This window comes from Solea solea, chromosome 14, assembly GCF_958295425.1.
Source record: "Solea solea chromosome 14, fSolSol10.1, whole genome shotgun sequence".
Classification (NCBI taxonomy): Eukaryota; Metazoa; Chordata; class Actinopteri; order Pleuronectiformes; family Soleidae; genus Solea; species Solea solea.
Genome location: NC_081147.1, coordinates 7441642 through 7457216, shown reverse-complemented (window position 1 = coordinate 7457216; position 15575 = coordinate 7441642). Strand labels below are relative to the sequence as shown.

At 41.8% G+C, this 15575-nt stretch overlaps 1 long non-coding RNA gene across 2 annotated transcripts; it reads right to left on the bottom strand.

Moving 5' to 3' along the window:
• Nucleotides 1-679: 679 nt before the first annotated feature.
• LOC131472157 (uncharacterized) lies at nucleotides 680-7962 on the bottom strand. 2 transcript variants are annotated; one of them, XR_009242069.1, is made up of 3 exons: nucleotides 7740-7962; nucleotides 6659-6736; nucleotides 680-1723 (listed from the first exon to the last, which is right to left on the bottom strand). It is a non-coding gene; the product is annotated as an uncharacterized LOC131472157 (long non-coding RNA). The 2 variants fall into 2 exon arrangements; XR_009242068.1 differs by having other exon boundaries at nucleotides 6659-7962.
• Nucleotides 7963-15575: the final 7613 nt, after the last annotated feature.

Sequence of the window (15575 nt, the reverse complement as noted above, 5' to 3'; positions counted from 1 at the left end):
TGTTACACAGGACTCAGTTCTATTGAGGAAACCATTCATCCAGGTCAACTCAAAGCACCACAGACTTTTTATCATATCAAAAATACACTGATGCAAAGTGTATGTGTATGTTTTGGAAACTAAGTCAGCGATAAATGGATGTTCTCAATCATCCCTGTCATAGTCTCTTTAGTAGATCACCCATGATCCAAAGACATATTTTACATAATAACTCAGAGACAATCTAAACCTTATTTTGATCAATTACTCCACTTATAGGATAATTACCTTTTAATGTGGGTCAAACCAAGTTGTTAAATTCAAATGTATTCAACAGTGAAATGGTGTGAATGATGCTGTTGAACAAGAAATATAGAACTAAAAGGTGACATGTAAAAAACACCGTCCTTATGTATGACCTAATATATGACTTTATTATTGGAAAACCTACTTACTTGAAATGCATTTCAAGTCAAATAGAGGAAAAAATCCTATTAATATTAATATTATCCTGTGGACCATGATGTGGACCTGAAGTTCCTGATCGCAGTTTCAGGGATGACTGATATATATTTATATATATATATAAGTCAAAGTCATGTAGTACTCCACCAAATAATTTTTTTTTTTTCTACAACACTTTAAATTAAAACTGAAGAATAAAAAGAATAGAAAAATAACAACATATTGGAAAAATATCTGTGTTTGATTGTTTATTGATCAAAGAGCAGTTGTCATGGTACAACAGTACAGAGGAGAACAGAAGCATCACATGAGACTGAAACAGTTACACACACGATCACATGGTATAACATTGCTGATAAGCCCCGCCCCTAAGAACAGTATTTCCAGGAATCCCCCTGTCTGATAGGTCAAGGGATTCCTGGGAAAACTGGACCCCAGGAGAGAGGAGAAGAATGCTGATGATATGGATGGACAGACAGACAGACAGACAGACAGACAGACAGACAGATAGATGACATGGTAGACCTGGACCTGATGCTGGATGCTGTCTCGTGACTTCAGACATGATCAGATGTGGTGTTTCTGTCCTCTGTCCCGAGCTACAGTGCTTCATCTCAGACTATCAACTGACCAGAGATGCAGCACTGCACCGTGGGCCACAGGGAAGATGCCCACGTCCACAGTATCAGTGTCTGTCAGCTGCACACAGTGCCACCTCTCTACATGTGGCTGGAGATCATCATTTTGCAGTTATTTACTGTTGTTTTAGCAGCAGTTTAGTGTCATATATCAGTTATTAACACATATATCATATGTCCTCACTTTAAAGGGATAGTTCCAATGCCACAAAAGTGTGGTTGAATGAGGTATGGTCTTATTTGTACAGGTCACAGGCTAAGTGGCGCTGATGGCTGGGTTCCATTTATCTTCCTCAGCTTCAGCGTGCATGCAGGTTGACGATCATATTAAGTGGTGTCCTCAGCAGAGTCAATGCTGACCATACCTCACACAACCACACAAACAAGTAGTGTCCATGTTTGTTACAGATGACGTCACTGTGGACAAAATGTGGACACTCACTAACCACACAACAGCACAATAGCAGCTGGATATATGGGAGTTTACCTGGTAAACGTGGTGACTTCTTCTACTGTACACTGCTGCTGCTGCTGCTGCTGCTGCTGCTGCTGCTGCTGCTGCTGCTGCTGCTGCTGCTGCTGCTGCTGCTGCTGCTGCTGCTGCTGCTGCTATTTGGGGAGCAGGGGTGAGAGGGGAGGGTCTGTGGGAGAAACACACATATTCTTGTTGGGGTGGGGAGAAAAGGAAATGACTTTAACCCCCCGATAGACCATTTTAATTTTAGTTTCCTGTGCTGCTGCTCCATCTCACATTACACACACACACACGGTGAAATGTGAGAGTGGACATCTGACACCTTCATACATACACTCACTCCTTTTATAACCACAGGCAGGAAACCATCAGGGTTCGTAGATGCATCTGTTCCATGTCAGGAGACATCTACTGTACTGTTCACTGAGGGAAACTCTCTTGTTTCTATGCATTCACATGCAGATCCATGTGAAGTTTGAGTCACACTCACTCACTCATACACACATCAGTCATTCATTCACACACTAATGCAACAGCCATCAGGGCAATTTCAAGTTTTATATCTTAGTCTCCCAACAGCATGTTAACTAGAGAAGCCAGGATCAAACCACTCATTACCCACAAATACCCACAATGTGCCGCCTGAGAACCAACCAGACACACGGACACTCGCTCACACTGAAAACAGCTCAAATCTAATATGTTTGCTGCTTTATCTTAATGTCAGATTTTCTCTGTGGACTTTTGGAGTGAGTGGTGAACAAAGTAACACAAACTTCACTTTCCTGTCAGATATTATTAAGAGATCAAGAGATTAAGTGGCAAACCTATTCTTAAGATATCATAGATGTAGATGCTGGTGTAGATTTGATTATATGAGCCTTTTGTTAAGTAGGTCAATCCTGGTTTTTTTTGCCCTATTGTTTACCTTTTTTTTAATTATTTCCATCATTAGTTTTATGTGTCACTGCTCCTGTTTGGAAAACTCAAATACAGTGTTGAAGAGCCATGTTTCCAGTGAGGAGCCTCCATGTGTCAGGCTGGTTGCTGAGGATGGCAGTGTGTGTGTGTAAGTGATGAAATCATCCCTTTAGAACTTGTCATGAGCAGGACTGTGTCTGAAGCAGAGTCTCTCCACCTTCACTCTGCAGACCTGGTGACAAACACTCATGGGCTGTTCCTCAGACAAGGAGAGAGAGGACACAGAGACATATAAAGACAGAGGCAGTGAGACAGAGACAGGGAGAGAGACATATAAAGACAGAGGCAGTGAGACAGAGACAGGGAGAGAGACATATAAAGACAGAGGTAATGAGACAGAGACAGGGAGAGAGACATATAAAGACAGAGGCAGTGAGACAGAGACAGGGAGAGAGACATATAAAGACAGAGGCAATGAGACAGAGACAGGGAGAGAGACATATAAAGACAGAGGCAGTGAGACAGAGACAGGGAGAGAGACATATAAAGACAGAGGCAATGAGACAGAGAGAGAGAGAGAGAGAGAGAGAGACAGACATATAAAGACAGAGGCAATGAGACAGAGACAGGGAGAGAGACATATAAAGACAGAGGCAATGAGACAGAGACAGGGAGAGAGACACATAAAGACAGAGACAGGGAGAGAGACATATAAAGACAGAGGTAATGAGACAGAGACAGGGAGAGAGACATATAAAGACAGAGGCAGTGAGACAGAGACAGGGAGAGAGACATATAAAGACAGAGGCAATGAGACAGAGACAGGGAGAGAGACATATAAAGACAGAGGCAGTGAGACAGAGACATATAAAGACAGAGGCAATGAGACAGAGACAGGGAGAGAGACATATAAAGACAGAGGCAGTGAGACAGAGAGAGAGAGAGAGAGAGACGCCGGGTGTTTTCCAGGAATGCTTTGACTCTGCTCAGCTGGAAACTCCCATTGTGCCCATATAAGGCCGGAGCCAGCCTTTCATTTCGGGGATCATGGAAAATGGGATCGCTGCTTTGGATAAACATTCTCTCTTCCAGGCTGTGATCGCTCCCACTGATAGTCTGTCACCCCTCCCCACCACCACCACCCCCTCCTCCTACACCACCTCCTTCAAGCTGGCTACATACATTCCCTTTTCTAGTCACAGTGAGGAGGCAGCAGCAGCAGCAGCAGCGGAGGAGGACGACTTTATCTCACCCCGTCCTTCTCCCTCTGCTCTGGGCTCAACAAGTCCATATTAAGAAGAATCAGTTCTCTCTCTCACACACACACACACACACACACACACACACAAAAATCCACAGTCCCACAGTAGGTCATGTCTCACTGTCTGTTCCCAGGAAGTGTTGCCCTTGTGTAAACTACACCAACAAACAAATCTGCACTGTGTGTGTGTGTGTGTGGGGGGGGGAGCTCATCACTGTTCTTCCTGACTGCAGCTGCATTTCAGTCAAATAGTTGTGATAAGATATTTTAATGACAAAAACCCCACTGTGGATTTATCGTATGAGAGTCAGTGGGTTAGGTTAGTAAGTAAGACAGCTGCTGAACACACTGAGTATCTTCAGATAATTATCATCATTATTATAATTATTATTCAAAGAACACCAACATGATTACATTTCTATTTCTAATTCTTTGAGAGGGTGTTCCCCCCGTTCCATTTGGAACCCAAAGATTTACAATAAATGGAAAAAAAAACATTTAAAAAAACGGTTTCATTAGGCTTACTGAGAGTTTACATATCTATGAATGTGTGTTTGTATGTACACAATCTGTAGAAAACGCCATGTGTAAACTGTAAAAGACAAATAAATATATTTAAAGAAGAGAATCAAAGGGAAACCAGGTTTAACAAAGCTTGATGCAGCATTTGTGAAATTGTTGTGGTTTATTATGTGACGGCACAAAGATCACTGATAATAAAGTTATAGTAAAATCAATAGTATTGATAGAAAATCATCAATAAATCAAGTTATATAAGCTGATCTTAGAACGTGGATCAAGTCTTTTTTTTAATGAGAGATGAACATGATGGAAACACACACACACACACACTGAGTGATCGTCGTCACGCTGTCGTCAAAGCTCAGATGTCACAACATTTTGTATTTAATATCATCAACAATAGATAAGTGACGGAGAGTGTGTCACACTACAGTGTGTGTCTGTGTGTGTGTCTGTGTGTGTGTGTGTGTGTGTGTGTGTGTGTATGTTTAGACAGGCTGTGATAACAGTCAGAGCCATCTCTCCTGTTGAGCCAAACATTGCCAAATATGGTCGTCTTTCTGTTTCCCCATGGATCTGTAAATCACACACAGGAAGCCCTCTCCCCATTTGACCCCCATCTGCCTGACAGACACACACACACACACACACACACACACGCACTCACGTGGTAAGAAAGAAGAAGTAAAGGTTCAGAAACAAAATACATGAAACACATGAAAGTCACTGAAAAAGTGGGGCTTATGATCAGTTACCAAAAATGGCAATGCACAACTGAAGAGTGAAATCAGAGCAGCTGCAGGAGTCCCAACATTGGGGGGGGGGGGGGGGGGGAGAGACTTAGGAAGGTTTTAGGATAGAAACACAGGAGTTTGGACTGACAGGAACCTATGACCATATCTATATTATATATTTAAAAACAGTGTTTTGTCAGCAGTAATCAGCGTCTATAGGAACACACCATGTTTTTTTAATGCACAGTTGATTGTTGTGACTGATAAGAACCAATCAGGAAGCAGATCTGGGGTTTTAAAGGTCTTTGTTTCTGCTCAGACTAAAAATGCTGCCCTTCACTCCAGTTCCAAAGAAAATCATTAAATGAGTGCTTGATGCTAAAACTTTGTTATTATCAGTTTAACGTGACCATGCCAATGTAATTAAAAGAGTTTTCAAAGTTTAAGTGTCTTGGAATTTCATTACTTTGACTTTGTTTCCATGTGTTTTCCATCCAAAGAGCCTTAGTGACCTCATGTAAGCCCAGGAGGAGATCCTGATCAGGAGAACTTTCAAAATACTCCAAAACACCCAGGCACTGAGTGTGTCACCTGCTATCATATCATATAAGTATGTGATCATGAAAAATACATCATCACACATTCTGGAAGGAATGATATATATTATTATATGATATTATATGATATTATATTATATTATATTATATTATATTGTGTGTATAAATACATTTCTTATGGTTGCATACATACACATTTCTAATGTAATAAATAATGTAAGTAATTCAGTTTGTGGGACACGAGAGAGGATGAACGTCAACTTTATAATATGGTAAATTAACAATTTTGATTGACATGTGAAGGTGTTGCACAAATGGAAGCCTGTAGTATTTCTCATCACCAAAGTATTACCTAAAACTGTAAATGATCTCCTTATCACAACACTATAACCACTGTTATGGCAGGGAATTAAACTTGAAATAAGATGGTATTATTGTGATATTGTGATTGTATTAAAAACGATTATCGTGTTGTTAGTGTAGAGCAAAGTGTTAGCATGTGTTTAAAGTGTACGACTACACGAGGCTTTCAGCATCTTGAGAGCAGAGATCCTCTCCCTCCCTCACCCATGTGAAAGTGACCCTGGGAGTCGTGGTCTCTGGGTCCCAGTGGGGGACGTCAGTGACTGTGTGTGTGTTGAGGGTTATGTGAAAGTCCTCCTAACCCACTGGCCCTGTGACGCTTGACTGCCCTGTAAATAAATACAGCATTTCCTCTTTATCATGTTCATCGTTAGCACGTGTGTCTCATGAGCTGGACTTTTGGGAAGAGGAGACACAGTCTCTGATAATTCACCACTGACATCAACAGACAGTCACAGTACGGGAGACAAAAAGTCAACTTAAAGCTACAGTATGTAGCCTTTGTTTGGTCTTTGTGAACAGAAAACAAGAAATATTATGTGTGTGCTGCGCCCTTTATCTATCAGACCTGAGTGAGGGAGCACGTGTGTGTATACAGCAGCAGCACAGGGGCGGGTGGGAACAACAGTAGAGTTTTCAGTCTTTCTCCAACCTGTTTATAGTTAAGTTAGAACTAAACCAGCCCAACTTGACGTTAACAGCGCGCGTGTGTGTGTGTGTGTGTGTGTGTGTGAGACTCTTACCTGGTTCGTGTCCTCTGCTTCTTGTCCTCTTTTCTGTCTCGGAGCTGGAGGACTCACACACACACACACACACAGGCTCTGGGGGAACAGAGGAGTACAGTGAGCATGTGTGGACAGTCTTCACAGAACGTTGTAGCAGACAAACATCTTTCCCAGTCTGATGTATATGACATACATGTATATAATATGTATATGACATGTATATGACATGTTTATAATATGTGATATGTATATGATACATGTTGTTGTTTTAATAATGCATGTCTTAGATTTTCATGCACTGCATACAGTTATATGTTTTTTTTCTAATTCACCCTCTTAACCACATTACGACCCTTTAAACCAGTCCCACAAGCCACAGATGGGCCATAGGTTTTTTTCTAATAAAATAAACTAGTTGGGTATTTTCTCTAGCCTTCACCTAACATTTACAGATTCAATTCTGCAGTTCATAATCAAACGTAGCCCAGGAAACACAAACGGTGATAGAAGATGTTTATGATTACGTGTGTTAGTCCTTAAATTGGGTGGAGAGTCAGTATTTGACGCTTCTGTTCTTGTTACATATTCCTTCCCTGTTTTTGTGGTTATACTGTGGATTTAACATGATAATAACATGATTTCAAACTCGCTACTCAACACAACAAGGACGTAGTTACAGTCTGTGTCTGACGTCACTTCTCAGTTCTGAAAGATGCTGAAAAGAAACAGTTAGTGTTTTAGATGATAACGTGTGTGCGACTTCAAACACGAGCTGCTCTATACACCTGGACTGTAGCAGAGGTCAGAGTGCACATTTCTTCTGTCATGAGTGGACATGAGTGGACATGAGTGGACATGAGTGGACATGTCTCACCTCTGCAAACACACGTCTGTGTCGTGTCTTGAGCTATTGTGTGTTGATGATTTGGTAAAAACTAATACACGTCTGTAATGGCTGAGACTAGATGTGCAGGATTACGTGACATCGTGACGTGTCCTGAGTGACATTGTGACGTGTCCTGACCTCTCCAGTTATTTCTCCCTGAAAACAACGTGACTTTGAGGACATTTAAAGGAGACAAAGTCTCTGTGATCATACCTGTGGCGTCTCCTGCTGCAGGTGCTGCTTCATCCCTGCACTGATGGTGGATTCCTCTTCTCATCTTCTCCACTCGCCGCTCACTTGGTTTTCCTGGTGAAGTGAATCAGCTGCTTGTTGACCTCAAGGATCTGTCCGCTGTGAGACTATAGTTACAGTAAGTGCTGCTGGAGCTGCTGGAGCTGCTGCAGCTTTAAAACTCACACTGAAGTAACGTGTCTCATCAGTGTGAGACACTCTCTGGTCTTTGTGTGTGTGTGTCTCTCTCTTTTGAAGCAGATGGACGGCCAAGCCATGCATTCCTCTGTTACCTTGTATGGTCAGTGGGGGGAGGGCCTTACACCAGCGACTGGCCCCTCCAGACAGGACTGATTGGACGATGTCAGAGAAAGCACGAAGCCTGAACTAGTGACCTATGGAGTCTGGGAAAGATGGAGGGAAGAGGAAGACAGAGGGATAAACAGAGAAGAGGAGGGACTGAAAAACCAGAGTGTGGATGGAAAGAAGACGGAGGAGTGGGGAGGGAGGCTCGGGTCAAAAACCCTCTAATCAGGGACAGAGACTAATCTTTGACAGTGAAAAGTCAAGAGGTTATGTTATATGTTTGAGGTTATGTATGGAAGCACTAGATTTACATCACTGTGTTTATATGAATATTACTAATATGAAGTAAAGGGAAAAGTAGTGAGTCCACATACACTTGGAATCAATTTGACAGATATCTATTATGCATCGTGGCCACCTACAGGTTGGCAACTTACAGAAGAGTATTAATGCCACATGTACAAAAATAAGAAAGAAAAAGCATGAATTCTGATGTTTTCTTTAATCTCAGAATTGAGATTAAAGTCAAAATGCAGACTATAATATCAGAATTCATGTTGTTTTATTATTTTTTCTTTCTTTTAATTTTGTTTTACTAAATGTGATTAATCATCCTGTACATTTTAAGTACATTTGCTTCTGACGGTGTTTTACGATGACCTGGATGAATGAGAACATGTAAATATACCTTTATACATGTGATGTCATTAGCAAAACATTTTAAAACGCAAACAAACATTACAATTCCTAATTCTGGGGCTAAAATTTGACAAAATCAATACTTTATCAAAATGATATACACAATAATCAAATCACACTATTCATCCATTCACACCCATTCACTCACACATTCATACAGTGCATTATGTGCAGTGCATTTTCTGTCACTCGTGATTCTTACCCATTCACACACTGTCAGCACAGACGTCAGGAGCAACGTGGGGTTAACTGTCTGGGAACCAGGCAGTATACATATAGTATATGTATAGTATAGTATATATGTATATATATATATATATGTGTATATGTATATACATAGTAACCCCCCACGCCAGTTTAATAGCTTCCACATGGAGTTTCAGTCTGCAGTTGACTCCCCTGCTTCATGCAGAAAAAGCCCAAATTTAGAAGAAATATGACGTCACACACATTTTTCTCAAGCCTCAGGAAAATATTTCCCCAAAACACAGAGAGAAAGAGAGCGAGGGTGGGGAGTGAAATAACTGGGCCTCTGAATTGTTGCTTTAGGTTCATACACCTACCAACCACTTCATTATAACATTAATGTTGTATCTGATTGCAGAAGTACACACACACACACACACACACACACACAGACTTTTATACCTTAGTGAGGACACCTTATACACATCATGCCTTCCCTAAAACCAGGTCTTAACCCTGAAGCAGCCCTTTACAGATGTGGAGCCCAGACAAAATATCAAGACTAAGATAGGTTTGTACATTTTTTGGACTTGACAAATATATGAATACAAGTACACACACGCACACACACACAGAAATACTTCAGTATATGTTGTTTATCATGACTGCATCCAGGAAACTCAGAGCCACAGTTACTGCTGCTGTATGAAATTGTCTTGTTCTAGAGTCTAAAAAGGAAAGCAAGTGTGAGGACATATGTCCTGCACACACTGTGACAGTGTTTGTACAAGTGTCCTCACTGCCAGAACAGGAACATTTCTGTGTGTGTGTGTGTGTGTGTGTGTGTGATGAGGCTCACACTACAGTAGATTTAAAAGTGGCATCACAGAATCTTCACATATTCTGTTGTCATCATCATGTCTCATCTGAATCTAACTGTGGTGTAATGTGATTTGAACATTGCACTTTGAAAATCATGACATTTCTTGCTTGATGAACAGCTAAGAAGTTAAAGTTGCCAACTTTGGAATCTCTCTTTATCAGAGTCATCTTAAATAAATATGTTTAAATGTGTATGTTTAAAGGCATGTTCATTTGAAGTGGCAACTGCTTAAAGGCATGGTGGGAAATCATTTTCTGGAGCATTTTTTACTGTATTGCTTAAAATCCTCTTCACACCCCGATTGTAACCAATTAATGAAATCATTCACAGAAATGAAAAATGTCAGGCCTGTAAAACACCATCCAACCACAATGAACGGCCCAAATTAATGAATTGGATTGTGTTGCATCAATCAAACTGCCATCTGTTGTTTTGTATTTGTATTTGTTGTTTTTCCTTATCACGTTGTCAGTATCCAAAAACTTAGCGTCACCGAAACGTACCAAAAGTCACCGATGTTGCTCATGAATCTGTGTTTGTTGCACATTCCTGGGCTCTGGAGGCGGAGCTTCGGAGGGAAGTCTGAAGAAAGGGGCTTGGACTTTTGAATTCAAAATGTAGCCTGACCTGTTTTGAATGATGATTTGACTGATAACATGTTGAGGTTTTGCAGCCAGGCTCCTATTGGAAGAGGACACCAGCTGTCAATCACTGGTGTCCTCAGCCCAGGAACATAATCTACAAACTCAACACCATGTTCTATGGAATAAACGCTGAAACTAGTGATTGAGACATTAACTCTTGGGGAAAATATTGACGTTGTAAATAAATTGGAAAATAGGCAAATTTTTCCATAGACTGAAAGTGAACCCTGTGTAGTTTGAACCCTCTAGTGTGTGACAAGTCTGTCATGACCCATGGTCAACACCTCTCTTTGAAGACTCAAGTCGTCGAACTGCGTCCAGTTAACTCCAAAGTCAAATCTTTGTTTTCAGCAGGAGCGACTGGATTATTCAGGCTCTGTCTGCTCTGCCTCTTGTGTCTTAATAAGGTAATGTTTGGACATGGTTCACTGTTTACAGCAACTGAAAAGACAAGACTATTAGTGATGGCAACCAAGCATGGACACACACACACACACACACACACACTTACACTACTCTGTTAAATGTACAAAAGGACACTTTTAAATAAATCTCTCAGAGCTTGAGCTTGAACCCTGTTCCCTCATATGGACATAGATCAAACTCACTAATCTGTACAAAGCTAACTGTAACATGCAAAGATAAAAGCTTGTACTACTTCAAAGAATTTATAAAATGTATCACTAATGGAGAAGAAGATATTAACATCTGAGGTATTATTTATAGAACAAAATAACAGATTGAACTTAAGTACAAGTGTATTATTATTATGTTGTAGTGGTACTGGTACATCATCAGGAATGGCTCTCCTCACTCTTAGACAGCCTCTCTGACGGGAAAGTGAAGTTTGTAAACGGCTTATTCTTCCATAGAGAAAGTCAGTGATTGTTGTATCCAGACACAGAGCCGTGGTTGATCCACTGCTGCCTCCATCAGCAAGTCCAAATGTGTTCTTTTGTGACTTGGTGTTTGAAATTCTTCAGTCAGATTTCCTAAGTGACAGAAACTTACCAAATAAGGTCACAGGAGACCAGCAGCTCCTGTGTCACCGCAAGCTAAAAATACTCATTTTCTCTATGAACTTTGGTGCAGGAGAGTGGAACTTCAGTTGTCTAACTGTGAGACAGAGATACACATACTGTATATTCTTGAAGTGTCATAGATTTGTCTCACTCCGTGTTGCTTTTACTGACAGAAGGTCGGATCGTTCATGTATGAAAATAAATAGTTTAATTTGAAGCAGGTTCATTTGAAGGCTCACATTTGTGCTGTGTCATGTTTTGAGAGGACCAGCATTTGATTGTATTTTGTTAAAGCACAAGCTCAGTGAACACTTTATTGTCTACTTCCACGTTGTATTTATTTTATTATTAGCCAGGACATCTTAACTTTAAAGGAAATAGTATGTTGTGCATGTTATGGACCTCTGTCCTGTTCAATTTAGTGAATTTACTTTGTGAAGATGACTCGTGAGTTATTGTCTCAAGGAATATATCATTTAATGTTGGTTTAAGGAGGATACACTCTAAGGGCTTCTCACCATCACTATGGACGTCCTCTGTCCTCTCTGTCAGCTAACAGCAACATTTAAACACCTGGGGCACTTTTTTACTACATTATCTACATTAACAGCACGTACAAATGCTTTTATTTGTAACTTTTTCCACTCAATGACTGACAGTGGAAAAAACAATGCAATTCCTCCAAATCCTGAACTTAGAACTAAGTTCTCAAACTATGGAGCTCATACCACAAGTGGTACGCAAGTGTTTCACAGAGGAAAACCAGAAATATTTGCTGTATATATATATGGACTAGAAGGATTTTGACCAGAGCATGAGATAACGTTAGTATCACCTTTATTTTTGCTCTAACTGAAGCATGTGAGGAAGAGGATGATGAAGGAGCAGCTGCACACTCTCAGCTCCCAGTAGATGCGACGTCCTCAGAAGACGTTGCACCTCCACAGAGATGTTCTCTCTGACCTGCTTCTCAGATCCCATATGTTCATTTATGGAGAGCTGAGGAGGCTGCGCCCTAACAAAGCTGCAGGTCCAGATGGAGTGTCACCTCGACTACTGAAGGCCTGCGCGCGGGAACTGGGTCACCCCCTTCAGCACATCTTCAACCTGAGCCTGGGACTGGGGAAGGTTCCCCAGCAGTGGAAGACATCGTGCATCATCCCAGTCCCAAAGAAACCCCATCCTGGAGAGATGAACGACTTCAGACCTGTGGCCCTGACGTCGCACGTGATGAAGACCATGGAACGACTGGTGCTTCATCACCTCAGGCCACAGACCTGCCATGCCCTTGACCCCCTACAGTTTGCTTACCGGGAAAAGGTGGGAGTGGAAGATGCCATCATCTTCCTGCAACATCGATCTCTCTCTCACCTGGACAGAGGCAGCGGTGCTGTGAGAATTACATTCTTGGATTTCTCCAGCGCCTTCAACACCATCCAGCCTCTGCTCCTGAGGGACAAGCTGTCTGGGATAGGAGTGGGTTCACACCTAGTTGCCTGGATAAGTGACTACCTGACCGGCCGACCCCAGTATGTGAGACTGGGGGAATGCAGGTCTGACACGGTGGTCAGCAACACGGGGGCGCCGCAGGGGACTGTGCTCTCTCCTGTCTTGTTTACCCTGTACACATCTGACTTTCAGCACAACTCAGAGCTCTGCCATGTGCAGAAATTTGCGGACGACACAGCCATTGTTGGCTGCATCAGGAGCGGAAAGGAGGATGAGTACAGGGAGCTCATCCAGGACTTCGTCAAATGGTGTGACAACAATCATCTGCTCCTAAACACCACCAAGACCAGGGAGATGGTTGTGGATTTCCGGAGATCCAGGGTGCACCCAGAACCAGTTCTCATCAAGGGGGACTGTGTGGAGGTGGTGCACACCTACAAATACCTGGGAGTACAGCTGGATGACAGGCTGGACTGGACCACCAACACAGATGCTCTGTGCAGGAAAGGACAGAGTCGTCTGTACATCCTTAGAAGGCTGGCATCCTTCAACGTCTGCAGGAAGCTGCTACAGACCTTCTACCAGTCTGTGGTAGCGAGTGCCCTCCTGTACACAGTGGTGTGCTGGGGGGGCAGCCTAAAGAAGAAGGACGCTTCACGCCTGGACAAACTAATAAGGAAGGCAGGCTCTGTTGTAGGCACAGAACTGGACAGTCTGATATCCATAGCTGAGCGACGTACACTCAACAGGCTCCTGTCCATCATAGACAATCCACACCATCCACTACACAGCACCATACACAGACAGAGGAGCAGCTTCAGTGACAGACTGCTGTCAATGTCCTGCTCCACAGAAAGACTGAGGAGATCATTCCTCCCCCATGCCATCAGACTCTTCAACCTGCATCATACATGACACATACATGTACATCTCATTCTTTTTAACGCCTTTATATTTTTTATATATTTTTTGTTTTTTCCTTTTTATACATATGTTTCAGTTTATATTTAGACTGTACATAGACTTGCATGTCTCTTATGTTTCTATCGTGTAACATATTCTGGAGCTGCTGAACTGTGAATTTCTCTGTGAGATGAATAAAGTATCTATCTATCTATCCATCCATGTGTAGTCACGGCCACAGTTTTAACACTGATCATCACAACTCTAGTTTGACCTTGTCCTCGTCTCTCTCACACACACACACACACACACAGTGACATAGGACACATTTGTACAAAAGATCATTTTGTTCTCATAATATTTATATTATATTGTATTTATAATACAATATATTATGGTATTTAGGCGGTGGTCATAATGGTGGTGCCCTGAGAGATCAATATTTTTAGGGGTAGTTGGTACAAAAAGCTTGAGGACCAAAGTTCTCAAGCATGTGTCAGGCCAGTTGAACCATGGGTGGTCATCATGCCAACAGGACGTTGTAGGTTGTCAAACCTCTGACTTCCACTTGCTTGTTCTTTTCATTATCCAGCACACAGATGACACCAGGGCCGTCCACAATGTGCAGAACGAGTTTGAGGATCTTCAGTAACAGACTGTTTAGTGTCACAGGAAGTTCAGTGGGCAGTAAGAGGCCGTGGGCAATTTCACTCTGTTTACATTGACTGACAGCAGCAGGCTGTATGTGTGTAAGACGCAGAGACTCTGTCTTGCTGCACTCCAACTTGTCAAAGCAGGAAGAGCTGAGATTAGTGGAGCCAGAATTAGAACAGTGTGCACAGGTAAAGCTGCTGCTGCTGCTGCTGCTGCTGCTGCTGCGGTCTGTTTTCTGTCAGCTCCATTAACTTCACTGCTCTAAGCAGGTAACAAGTGTGTCGTATTCAAACACCCTACAGTGACAAGGAGAGCCATTACATGAGGGGTGTTGATAAATTATCTAGACTCTACGGAAACTGCAACGACCTATCTGAGGAAATCACATCAACAAAGTTAGTTTGAACTTTCAAGTCTCTAATAAGATATACTTTTATGTTTGTATAAAGATGTACTTTAATCAGAACGCTTTCCCTGACTTTATTTGAGTGGGTTGATTTGTGTTGATCTAAAGTATACAGATAGAAAAAGGTCCTGTTCTTCCATAAAATTAAAACCAAGGTAACTCTTGAGATATTGTACAGACACTGACAACACGATCAGGTACAGCTGCTAAATGACCTGATGACACTTGCTTACGCAGTCTCATCAGTCACAGAAGTTCAGAGGTCACAGAGGTAGTGGTAATAAATAGCAACATAAATTTAAAGGTCGACCTTTTTAATTTGGGTAATACAGAGTTCTGATTATCCAATATAGTGTGATTTCTAAATGTAATCTGCACAAATATAATTTTCATAACCTCACAACCTCAGAGCAGACAAAGCTCTGCACCCCCATGTGATCTCTGGCGCCCCCCTGAGGGGAAACCTGTTTCTCTGTCATCATACACCACATTAGTTTTATTCACCAAAACTCAAAAAACGATTGATTTCACTTTGTCATGTGAATTTTGAGCAGTTTATAATAACTATTTTTGCATTTGTGACATGAAATGAAGGATTGAGCTGCTGCACGTTGATAAGGAATCCACAGACGACTGTGCCCTACGTTTGTAGTTTTCATTATAACA